The 12110-nt window shown below is 42.8% G+C and overlaps 1 protein-coding gene across 5 annotated transcripts in view; it reads right to left on the bottom strand.

Annotated features, from left to right (window-relative positions):
- The window catches only part of LOC115459871 (aminopeptidase Ey-like), a 188222-nt gene that overhangs the window by 100529 nt on the left and 75583 nt on the right, over positions 1–12110 (bottom strand). The window contains exon 2 of one of the 5 annotated variants that reach the window (XM_030189680.1): positions 11693–11744. The exons of the other annotated variants lie outside the window; for them this stretch is intronic. The gene's annotated coding sequence lies outside the window, so the exon portion shown is untranslated. The remainder of the gene's footprint in view (positions 1–11692; positions 11745–12110) is intronic. 5 annotated transcript variants of the gene reach the window in all.

Genomic DNA, 12110 nt, shown 5'->3' with positions numbered 1-12110 from the left:
GTCCTAGACAATCCAAATAATAAACTCACTGCTGAATTTCGTGCTACCTGGAGTGACTGTACACTAGAATTTGGTTATACCAAATATATTTTATTACAGTAGTCCAGACTTCCCAAATCCAGAGCATGGCCTCCTTTTTAAAACATCATTCTGCAATAATAAAGGTTTCAATTTACAAAGCATACGCAACTTAAAATACACCAGTGTTTCCCAAACTGTGCACCGCAGCGCAATCACAGGGGAGCCACAGATGGAGAGGCAAATAAGCGTATCCTGTGTGCCAGGACCCATGTTATTAACTCTGCTCTCCTGCCGGCCACGGGTCAGGTCCTTCTTCCTGTCACAGACCCGACCCGTAGCCAGCAGCAAAGCAGAGTTAACGCATTAACACGCAATAACCCGTGTACCTGCACACAGGAACAGGAGACAGGCCGAGGGAGCACAGCAGATCTTAACCTATGAAAATGCATTTTTTTTCTGTTTGCTGATCCCCAAGTTGGTATTCATACCATCTCCTTCCAGGATTTAAATCAGCAAGAGCTTACTTACCAGGATAGAAATGAAAGGGCTGAGCAGTCCAGTGACCACAGTGATTTCTCATGCCAACCAAATGAAAGGAAGAAGAGACTGTTCATTTTTTGTTGAGAATCGCTTCCTCTGAAGGACCGGGGGAGGGGGCAAGAAATGTGTGGTGGAGGGTGCCTTGAAAAATTGCATGGACGCTAAGTTTGGGAACTACTGAAATACACAATTGCGGACCAAAACTTACACCTCAGCTCTAAAAGAAAACATATGATCTATTAAAACACCCAGACTCTTTAAGTAAAGATATCTTAACAGTCACTCCAAGCAGAGATAAATTAGTAGGCATAATAAAAGATGAATCATATATAGCACGCATAACCTCTGTTTTTTCAATGTTTAATTGTAATCTGTTTTGGGTCATTTATGTCAGAACGGCGCCCAAAACAGCTTTCAATTTGGAAGTTCCATCTGGATTAGCCAAAGGAAAGAAAAACTGAATATCAGCGGCATGTACTCTATAAGAAACCCTTAAGGCCTCTAAGAATATACACAACGGACACAAATAGATGTTGAAAAGTATAGCTGTAAAACTCCTGTGCGTATGGGACGCTCAGTTGATACTGTGTCACCTCTACCTACCACTAGTACTACTACTACTACTTATCATTTCTATAGCACTACTAGACGTACGCAGCGCTGTACGCTTGAACATGAACAGACAGTCGCTGCCCGACAGAGCTTACAATCTAATTAGGACAGACAAACAGAACAAACAAGAGATAAGGACAAAGTGTAGCAAGATTCCGGAATCTCAAAGAGTAGCAAGATTCCATGCAGAATCCCAAAGAGCAGCAAGATTCCAGAATCCCAAAGTGTACCAAGATTCCGGAATCCCAGAGACTACTACTACTACTACTTAGCATTTCTATAGCACTAGTAGACGTATAGCGCTGTACACTTGAACATGAAGAGACAGTCCCTGCTCGACAGAGCTTACAATCTAATCAGGACAGACAATCTAATTAGTACCAGTGCTCTTTGGTTGCCCAAAGAAGATGCAAACCACTTTAAGACAACCTCCACAAGGCCACAAGAACTCAGATGATGGAGAAGGATGCTATGGTCTAGGGTTTCAAATGCAGCAGAAATATCTAAGAATACAAAACAAAAAACGGTTTGTTTATCCAACCCTAGACGCACTTCATCAACTGTAGCTGCTAAAAGTGTCTCCGTACTGTCAGCTCTGCGGAAGTCATACTGAAAAGAATCCAACAGAGAGTGAATATCTACAAAATCATCCAGTCTGCCCAGAAAGATGACTAGAGTTGAACCTGTTGCTCTGTGTAGAACATGCAGGTTATCTCCTCTATGCCTTTATTTAGGATTGTACCTGCCATTTTGTCTTTTTTTGAAATGTGAAAAATGGACCTGCGCGCATCCAATACACATGCCCAGACCATTTTTCGGCACACCTTAGTAAATGGGCCCCTTATTTTTTCTTTTTGTAAAAGTTTGAAAATGTATTTATTTCAGAAATACTATTCTTGTAAGGACAGCTTGTTATAGGTTTTGATTGATTTTGAATGTATTATTTGTTACTATGTAGACATTTTTGTATAATGTTTGCTTAGATATAGGCTATGATTTACACCACTTTGAACCTATCGCAATTTCGCAGTTTGTAAATTCTAGAGACTACAATAGAATAGAAAAGATCAGAATTGAAACGTCTAGGCTGGAATATGCTTGATTACGGTGGTATTAGAAAAGTATCAGCCCATCACATTCCAACAAATTACTCAGTGTCTACAAATGCCTGATGCAATAGCCACATCTTTGCTCTACAATGGAATACCAGATGAGTACTGTGTTTTCAGTCAGTACACTATCAGGCTCATTTTTGAAAGAGAAGGACGCCCATCTTTTGACATAAATCGGAAGATGGGCGTCCTTCTCATAGGGTCGCCCAAATCAGTATAATTGAAAGCCGATTTTGGACGTCCCCAACTGCTTTCCGTCGCAGGGATGGCCAAAGTTCAACGGGGTGTATCGGAGGCATAGCAAAGGTGGGACCTGGGCGTGCCTAACACTAGGACATCCTTGACCCATAATCGAAAGAAACGAGGACGTCCCTGACGAACACTTGGACGACTTTACCTGGTCGTGTTTTTCTTACGACCAAGGCACAAAAAGGTGCCCGAAATGACCAGATGACCTCCCCTTACTCCCCCAGTGGTCACTAACCCCATCCCACCCTCAAAAAACCTCTTTAAAAATATTGATTGTCAGCCTCTATGCTAGCCTCAGATGTCATACTCAGGTCCATGACAGCAGTATGCAGGTCCCTGGAGCAGTTTTAGTGGGTGCAGTGCACTTCAGGCAGGCGGACCCAGGCCCATCCCCCCCTACCTGTTACATTTATGGAGGAAACAGCGAGCCCTCCAAAACCCACCACAAACCCACTTTACCCACATGTAGGGGCCCCCATCACCTGTAAGGGCTATTGTAGTGGTGTACAGTTGTGGGTAGTGGGTTTTGGGGGGGGGGTTGGGCAGGTCAGCACAAAAGGTAAGGGAGGTATGTACCTGGGAGCAATTTATGAAGTCCACTGCAGTGCCCCCTAGGGTGCCCGGTTGGTGTCCTGGCATGTGAGGGGGACCAGTGCACTACAAATGCTGGCTCCTCCCACGACTAAATGGCTTGCATTTGGTCGTTTCTGAGTTGGACGTCCTTGGTTTCGATTATCGCCAAAAATCAAAAACAACCAAGTCTAGGGATAACCATCTCTAAGGATGACCAAATTTCAGGATTTGGGCATCCCTGACTGTATTATCAAAACGAAAGATGGGCATCCATCTTGTTTCGAAAATATGGGTTTCCCCGCCACTGGATCGGGACGTTTTGCAAGGATGTCCAAATCGAAATGAGGATGTCCCTTTCGAAAATGCCCCTCTATGGGGCTCATTTTCAAAAGAGAAAAACGTCCAAAAAGTGGCATAAATCTCCATATGGACATTTTTCTCATAAAACAACCAAATTGGTATTTTCAAAACCAATTTTTAGACATTTTCCCATAAGGTCTATCAGAAGTGTGTTCAAATCACAAGGGGACATGTCAGGGGCATGTTAAGGGTATGATCTGGACTTCCCTAACACTTGGACATTTTTCTACCATAATGAAACAAAACAAAAACGTCCAGGGCTAAAATGTGGACTTTGTGGTCTACACCTGTTTAATAAAGACTAAGCCACAGAAAGTGACTTAAATGACCAGATGACCACTGGAAGAATAAAGGATTGACCCCTTAACCCCCCCCCCCCCCAGTGGTTACTTACCCCTCCCACCCCCCAAAGATGTGAATGAAACAGTACATACCAGCCTCTATGATAGCTTCAGATGTTATGGCCAGTCCTATTAGAGCAGCAAGCAGGTTCCTGGAATAACTTAGTGGTCGGTGTAGTGCACTGTAGAGAAGGTGACCCAGGCCTATAATCCACTCTAACTATTACACTTGTGGTGGAAAGGTATGAGCTAAATTCAAAAATACATACATACAAAGTCTAAATCCGACTTTGGAGTTTTACTGAAAATATTCCAAAAATCAAGTAGTGAAAATGACAATTTTCAAACCAGAAAAACATCTCTCTTTTCTCATTGAAAATGACCATTTCCGATGTTGTTGCACTTCGTATGTACAGCCCCCCCCCCCCAAAAGAAAACCCCAAAATTTACTGTGCCCATATATAGGTGACAGTTGCAGCCATAAGGCCATTGTAGTGGTGTATAGTTGGGTAAAATTGAAGGGCTTGCCATACAATATAAGGGGGTAAGGGTAAGATGTGTACCTGGGACCTTTTACGTGAAGTCCAGTTCAGTGCCCCCTAGGGTGCCCCACTGCTCTGCTGGGATGCCTGTGTAGCCAGTCTACTAGAAAAGCTGGCTCCTCCTACGTTCTAATGGCTTGATTTTGTGTGGTTTTCACTTGACGTTTTTTTTTGGGGGGGGGGGGGGAATGGTCCAAAAAGATAGACATACGAAGTGCAGCAACATCTAGGAAATGGTCATTTTCAATGAAAAAAGAGAGATGTTTTTCTGGTTTGAAAATTGTCATTTTCACTACTTGATTTTTGGAATATTTTCAGTAAAACTCCAAAGTCAGATTTAGACTTTGTATGCATGTATTTTTGAATTTAGCTCATACCTTTTCATCAGTAGTTCAAAGTCGTGTAGGTATTCGCCTATTCAATTTTGAAAAATGACACTGCACCCTGTGACACTATAACAATGTGACAACTCATCAAATGAACTGGATTATTCAAGAGGGCTCAATGTGCTTGTATCACCTGCTTCATGAGATATTGCTTCTGTACATTCCATATGGAAACGTAGGCATATTATATATAAACGGCGTCAACATGATTGATTTTCTGTAACTGATAAGGTATGTATGCACTGTACAGTCCGCATTCAGCTTGGTGTCAGGTTTACTTTAAAAGCTTTTCTAATTATATTTTGACGATATCAGGGGTGAACTGCCTACCACAACAGGATCTTACAGCTGCTCAGTGAAACCAGACTCTACCATCACAAGTGTTATGACACCATCACAAGTGTTATGACATAAACCCATGATGAGTGAATGGCCCATTTCCTCCTACCATACTTCTGGAGAGATCACCTTCACAAAGAAGAGGACGGTCTACTTCCTGGTACACCCTTTAGTTCACAGAGGTTTTCTTTCCCATGAAAAGGTTGTCCTACCCTAACATTGGGCCAGTAGCTCAAGGGGATTGATCTTAACAGGAGGGATCGATTTACTGCTCTACTAGAGTGAGTTTGTTTCTGTTGTTGTGATGGCAGTGATGTTAAAGATGGTCTTGGGAGGAAGGCACTGTATGACTCATCCCCTGCCACTCTAGTACTTGTGAATGTTCCACATCAACTTGTACTTATTTGTTCTTTATTCCCAGCTTCTTGGCGCAAATCCTCTCTATCCTCTTAATGCCTCTGTGACTCATTTTGTCAAAACATTACTTGTAAGTCACTCCTTTATTGTGCAAGTACTGGATTAAATAATATTATCAGAACGTCATTATCTTCCTTCCTCCTTACCACTGGCAACTACTAATCAGAGAGAAGGAAATCAAGAAAGAGTACCTTGTCCAATTTTGGGATGATCTCCTTGCATAACACTGTTGGAACTGCCTGCTCACCAGTACAAGACGCTGATTACTGTAGGCCAGAGTTTCCCAAACTGTGGGTTGGAACCCCAAATGGGGTCACAAAACCTAACTTTGGAGGTCACACAGTTTTATTTAGCCACAATAATGGGGGTCACAGCCACAAAAAGATTAGGAAGCAGTGCTGTACGCAGTATCTTCTTATCTTCATGACGCACACAAAGAAGTATACCAAAAACTCTCTGTGAAATACTACTACTTTTCCATATAAGTACAGAACCCAGTTATTGAATGTAAGGTTACACCTTTCAAAAATGGAGGAAAAACGCCTCAAGAAAAAGCTTCTCCCAAAGTTGTAAGTGGGATAAAAGCTATCATTTCATCATCATGGGCGACACAAAAAACCTCCTGTAATTAATTATTAATATTTTTTACAATTTTATTTATACTTTTGCTATCCCCTTTGCCAAAAAAGTAGAACGAAAGATTTTTCACCCTGCCATCCAAATTGAAAAAATTTTTACTTAGCTTGGGCAAACTTTAAACTCTCTCCTTTTGTGACCAAAATAAAACTGTGGTCAATGGGTCCCGTTTCACATTACGCTGCTTCAGGACCACAGCTATTCTTTTATTTCTCAAAGGTCTTGTTTCAGCCCGTTCAGTATGCCGACGGTCGCATACTAGGGTTACGCAGCGCTGTACAATTTCACAAAGAAGGACAGTCCCTGTGCAAAGGCGCTTACAATCTAAAGGACAAAAAACGTGCAATCAATCAATTTGGGGCAGTCTAGATTTCTTGAATAGGGGTATAATGGTTAGGTGCCGAAAGCGACATCAAAGAGGTGGGCTTTGAGTAAGGATTTGAAGATGGGCAGGGAGGGGGCTGCTGTTAAAAGAAGATAGTACTAACCTACATAATTCATACAATTTTAAGAAAGACCCCTCAGCATCACTGTATGACAACCAACACTCAGTGGTGCGTACTATTGATCGAATGCACATAAGGAGCCCGTTACAGGCTTCTATGGCTTTCCTCAGTGTCTCGACTCCTTGGGGTACTTTAAAAAACAGTGCATTAACAGAAACCCAGTTCATACTGTGTCACGGTGTGCTAAAACTAAAATCATCCAGTGAAAATCCACCGGGGCAGAAGAATGCCAAAATCTCACGAAGAAAACAGAAGTGAAAAGGCAGTGGGAAGTGGGCCACTGGCTCAAGAGACCAGGACAACAATCTGGGATCTTAAATATTATTATTAAAGACTCAACACAGATCTGTGTTTCGGCCACAGGCCTGCCTCAGGAGTCTTATTAGCTTGAATAAATATGTAAATCTTCAACGAAAAGTATTCCCTGAGTACTGGTGCAATGGGGTTGGTCTTGAAAAAGACCTTTGTCAAATGCCAGCATGAGCGCTGAATCCGTGCGTCTGTGAATAAGCGGCAAAATGCCAAGTAAAACTGAATGTGAATGCGGAGCTGATTTTAAGGTTTCAAAAAAGCGGCAAGGTAGCAAGCGGTGATTTAACATAACCTTTTCAAAACTAAAATCATGCCACCTACATAAAAGATATGTAAATTCACAAACAAAATATCAAAAATATTAAATTTAACATCAAAAATACTGTCCACAGGCAAGGTCCTAATCACCTATCTCGTGTACAGGATGACCTCGTATAAGGACCTTTTACTAAGCCGCGTAGGTGCCTATGCACGTCCTACGCATGTCACTTTTGAACTACTGCCCAGGTAATGCATGGCCTGGGAGGTAATTTAATTTTTTACGCACGTCCACCAAGCGTGCCGGAAAGTTTCCGGGGCACGGCACTAACTAGGCAATAATCGGCATTGTACATGCATAGACCATTACTGCACGGTTAACATGTGAGACTTTACCGCTAGGTCAATGGGTGGTGGTAAGGTCTCAGGCCCAAGATGGACATGTGCCAATTTTTATTTTGCCGCACATCCATTTTTGGACCCCCTCAAAAAGGCCTTTTTTGCAGGTGCGCTGAAAAATGGACCTGCGCGCGTCCAATACACGTGTCTACACCAGTGCAGGCCATTTTCTGGCGCACCTCAGTAAAAGGACCCCATACTTTCTAGCAGAATCAGATTGCACAGATATTATTATTATTATTAGGGAGCGTACAAAGAAGTGGCACATCTCCACTATAATACAAACAGAAAAACAATTCACTATTAGCATTTCTTGAGTGCAATTCCTGTGGGCACATGTCTGAAAATGACTACTAAATAATCAGAACCAGGAGAGGCCATTTCTTTGCTATTTCGGAGCATTTGTGATGTGCAAAATATGCTACTGGCAACCCATCTTGTCTGGATTGTTCTAGGACAGTCCTCCTAATACCTAGATTAAAAAGGGCTTGATTTGTTTTTAAGGTATCACCACCCTCTCTACTAAAAGCTTTACTGGGTTAAAATGGAATGTAAGCTAAAGAACTACTACTACTACTACTTAACATTTCTAGAGTGCTACTAGGGTTACGCAGCGCTGTACAGTTTAACAAAGAAGGACAGTCCCCGCTCGAAGGAGCTTACAATCTAAAGGACGAAATGTCAAGTTGGGGCAGTCAAGATTTCCTGAATAGAGGTGTAGTGGTTAGGTGCCGAAGGCGACATTGAAGAGGTGGGCTTTGAGCAAGGATTTGAAGATGGGCAGTGAGGGGGCCTGGCGTATGGGCTCAGGGAGTTTATTCCAAGCATGGGGTGAGGCGAGGCAGAAAGGGCGGAGCCTGGAGTTTGCGGTGGTGGAGAAGGGTACTGAGAGGAGGGATTTGTCTTGAGAGCGGAGGTTACGGGTAGGAACGTAAGGGGAGATGAGGGTAGAGAGGTTTTTAAACAAGACTAAAAGGATGGTAGCAGCTCAGCAAATCAGAATTCTTCAAACTGTTCTTCAACTGTATTTGAAAATATAGCTATAAAACTCAACTGAAAATGATTTTTCATAATCGGCTATGTCTGAGGTTGGAAGAGTTCTGACAAAAGTGTACTGGTAAGATACTCATTGTTTTCTGTATTGGAGTGATTTAGCAAATGTGGCGCTGTTGATAACAAACAGTACGTAGAAGGAAAAAACCCCACGCAATGACAACAAAGGTCAAATAGTAAGGAGTCAAAACAAAAAAGTACCAATCCAGTCGGAATCTTCAAACAAGCTTATAATTTATTCCATCAAACACAGTTCATGGCACAGAAACAGGACTCCAAAGATTCGACACGGCCATGTTTCGGCAACCGGTGCCTGCGTCAGGAGTCATGCAATTCTAAAGATGCGTCACTGAAGAATGCAGTGATGAAAAAAGGAAACTGTGAACGGGAATGAATACCCACAAGGGGAACCTTGCAGTATTCGAGCAGCACAACCACACTCGTACATGCTGATTTCTGGCTGTTGATAACAACACACGATCATAACTCATAATGTTCACCATCCCTGGAAATAAGCTGGGACACATGAGGGTTGAACACGATCTAATGGGTATTATTAGGAAAGGAATGGAAAACAAAAACTAGGACATTATAATACCTTTGTATCGCTCCATGGTGCAACCGCACCTTGAATATTGTGTTCAGTTCTGGTCACCGCATCTCAAAAAAGATATAGTGGAATTAGAAAAGGTACAGTGAAGGGCGACGAAAATGATAAAGGAGATGGGACGACTTCTCTATGAGGAAAGGCTAAAGTGGCTAGGGCTCTTCAGCTTGGTGAAAAGAAGGCTGAGGGGAGATATGATAGAGGTCTATAAAATAATGGAGTAGAACAAGTAGACGTGAATTGTTTGTTTACTGTTTCCAAAAATACTAGGACTAGGAGGCACAATATGAAGCGACAAAGTAGTAAATTTAAAACGAATCGGAGAAAGGTTTTCTCCACTCAACGTGTAATTAAGCTCTGGAATTCATTGCCAGAGAATGTAGTAAAAGCAGTTAGCTTAGCGGGGTTTTAAAAAGTTTGGATGGCTTCCTAAAGGAAAGGTCCATAGACCATTATTAAAATAGACTTGGGGAAAATCCACTGCTTATTTCTAGGATAAGCAGCATAAAATATTTTGTACTTTTTTGGGATCTTGCCAGGTATTTATGACCTGGATTGGCCACTGTTGGAAACAGGATCCTGGGCTTGATGGACCTTCGGTCAGTCCCAATATGGCAATATTTATGTACTTATGTACTTATGACCATCATAGTTTTGTAACCATTGAATCTAGCAAGGAACTTCTCCTTAAAATGCCAAACCAAATGCATTTTTGTAACTTGTTAAAGTAATTATACTTTGAAGTCCATTGTCATGAACGTTCCTACTGAGGCTATGGGGCTCATTTTCAAGGCACTTAGACGTGCAAAGTTCCATAGGTTACTGTGGGGCTCATTTTCGAAAGAGAAAAACATCTAAAAAGTGGCTTTTACAGCATTTGGATGTTTTTCTCACAACTATAGATGCCCTCTCCACATTGCACATATGAGTGCCAGAAAATATTTTTTTATTTTCTGCCTTGTGGCGCTAACCGGGCGGTAATTGGCAGTGTATGCACACTGATGATTACCGCCCGGTTAACGCGTGAAACCTAACCGCTAAGTCAACTGGTGGTGGTAAGGTCTCAGGCCCAAAATGGATGCACACCAATTTTTATTTTCCCGCATGTCCATTTTTTTGGCCAAAAGAAAAAAAGGCCTTTTTTGCAGGCACGCTGAAAAATGGACCTGCGCGTGTCCAATACACGCACCTACAACAGCACAGGCCATTTTGCAGAACACCTTAGTAAAAGGACCCTTAAGTGCCACTGAAAATTAGCAGCTAGCCCTGACGTGTGATTTAACCTGCTTTAAATCGCTTTCAATATCGGACCCTATCCAGCTTATTTTTGAAAGAGAAAGACGCCCATATTTCGACCCAAATTGGGAGATGGGCGCCTTTCTCTCATGGGCACCCAAATCGGTATAATCGAAAGCCGATTTTGGGCGCCCCCAACTGGACTCTGTTGTGGGAATGAAGTTTACGGGGGCGTGTCGGAGGCGTGGTGAAGGCGGGACTGGGGCGTGTTTATCGGCCGATAATGGAAAAAAGAAGGGCTCCAGAAGCGAGAATTTAGGTCACTTTTTTGGACCCTTTTTTTTCACGAAGAAGTCCCCAAAAAGTGCCCCAAATGCCCAGATGACCACCGGAGGGAATCGGGGATGACCTCCCCTGACTCCCCCAGTGGTCACTAACCCCCTCCCACCAAAAAAAAAAAAAGAACTTTAAAAACTTTTTTTACAGCCGGTATGCCAGCCTCAAATGTCATACCCAGCTCCATCACAGCAGTATGCAGGTCCCTGGAGCAGTTGTTAGTGGGTGCAGTGGACTTCAGGCAGGTGGACCCAGGCCCATCCCCCCCTACCTATTACACTTGTGGTGGTAAATAGGAGCCCTCCCAACCACTCCCAAAACCCACTGTACCCACATGTAGGTTCCCCCTTCAGCCATAAGGGCTATGGTAATGGTGTAGAGTTGCGGGCAGTGGGTTTTGGGGGGATTTGGGGGGGGCTCAGCACCAAAGGGAAGGGCGCTATGCACCTGGGAGCTATTTAAAAATTTTTTTTAACTTTTTACAAGTGCCCCCTAAGGTGCCCGGTTGGTGTCCTGGCATGTGAGGGGGACCAGTGCACTATGAATCCTGGCCCCTCCCACGACCAAATGCCTTGTTCGTTTTTGAGATGGGCGCCTTCGGTTTCCATTATCGCTGAAACCCGATACCGCCCAGCTCAAATCCGCCCAAATATGATGCATTTGCCCGGCACAAATCGTATTATCGAAACAAAAGATGGACGCCCATCTTTTTCGAAAATACGGTCTGTCCCGCCCCTTTGCGTACCCGTCCTCCGAGATAGGCGCCCATGGAGATGGGCGTTCGCGTTCGATTATGCCCCTGTTTTCTTCTGCTGTTTTCGTTTAAGAGCAAATGCACATCACTATCCTCCACAGACCTGGTTAGATTAGAGAAAGAATCTTCACCCAGGGCCTCCTTTAGACAAGGTACTGTGAAAAAAAACTTTCTGAGCACACTTGTCACAGAAAGCAGTATGCAAATTCACTTTAGTTAATGACCTCCTCAAGCTAAAAGAAATTAAATAACAATACCGGCTAACTGGGTTTGACTTCAAAGCAGAAATCATAGAAGAAGCAAAGAAACAGATATGCAATTCAGATGGCACATGGTGGAGAAAACCAAGTATCATTAAGGTATGTAAAAAATCACATGAATGCCCATTAGGTTTTCAACATGCATCTTAAAATTACATAGCAACAGAATAGATTTAAACTTCACACAAATTCCAGTAATTCATTGGATCAATTCTGGCAACATGATATCATCATTCCTAAGCAGCCTGTAAAGTAATAGCA

This window comes from Microcaecilia unicolor, chromosome 1 (assembly GCF_901765095.1).
Source record: "Microcaecilia unicolor chromosome 1, aMicUni1.1, whole genome shotgun sequence".
Classification (NCBI taxonomy): domain Eukaryota; kingdom Metazoa; phylum Chordata; class Amphibia; order Gymnophiona; family Siphonopidae; genus Microcaecilia; species Microcaecilia unicolor.
The sequence above is the reverse complement of the archived record's forward strand: the minus strand, read 5'-3'. Positions and strand labels throughout refer to the sequence as shown.